This window comes from Cololabis saira, chromosome 3 (assembly GCF_033807715.1).
Source record: "Cololabis saira isolate AMF1-May2022 chromosome 3, fColSai1.1, whole genome shotgun sequence".
In the NCBI taxonomy this organism is placed as follows: Eukaryota; Metazoa; Chordata; class Actinopteri; order Beloniformes; family Belonidae; genus Cololabis; species Cololabis saira.
The window spans coordinates 52,400,586-52,401,445 of NC_084589.1; positions in this window are offsets into that span (position 1 = coordinate 52,400,586).

Here is an 860-nt window from a genome sequence, read left to right on the forward strand (position 1 = left end):
TTGCTCGGCTGAACTTTATCGTAGAGACATCGTTCAAATTTACAAACACTCGGCCCGATTGGCACTAAAGGACCGTACAACCTTATCAAGCTAGTTATTACGGTTTTTGCGATATTCAACTTTCAATTTAAAAAAAAATCCATTTTATTTTGGACGCTTGTTGCTAGGCAACCGTTTATCGTACAGACATCATTACAACATTGAAAGACCCGGGGCGCGTTGTACTACACCATATTTTAGTCTCATCATTCTAGCTATTACGGTTTTTGAGATATTCAACTATGCTCATTTTAATGCGAAAAATGTGATATTTAATGGTTGCATTAATGGGCGTGGCCTAACGGCTCAACAGCGCCCCCTAGAAAACTTTGTGCCTCAAGCCCCACAATACGGTTTGACGTACATGCACGAAAATCGGTACACACCTGTATCATGTCACAACTTAAAGAAAAGTCTGTTGGCGCCATGGCCGAAACCCAACAGGAAGTCGGCCATTTTGAATTAATTGTGTAATTTTGGCGCAATTTATGCCATTTTCATGTGTCGTGCTTTAACTAACTCCTCCTAGCAGGATTGTCCGTTGGACATAAAACTCACTCAGGAGACACAAAAGACGTTAACGATGAAAAGTTATCAAAATCGTGAGTTTTTTTAAATGGCGTGGCCGTGGCGCCGTGTCAAACTTCAACGCTAAACAGGAAGTGATACTAGTAGCTGATTTGTCGATATTTGATATTCCTATTTTCTGCCATAACTTTTGAACCGGTTGTGATAAAGACATGTAGGTGGTGTCATCGGACTCGGTATTGAGTACTTGACCTTCATTGGCCTGAATTAGCCCCGCCCCTTCTTCTGATTGG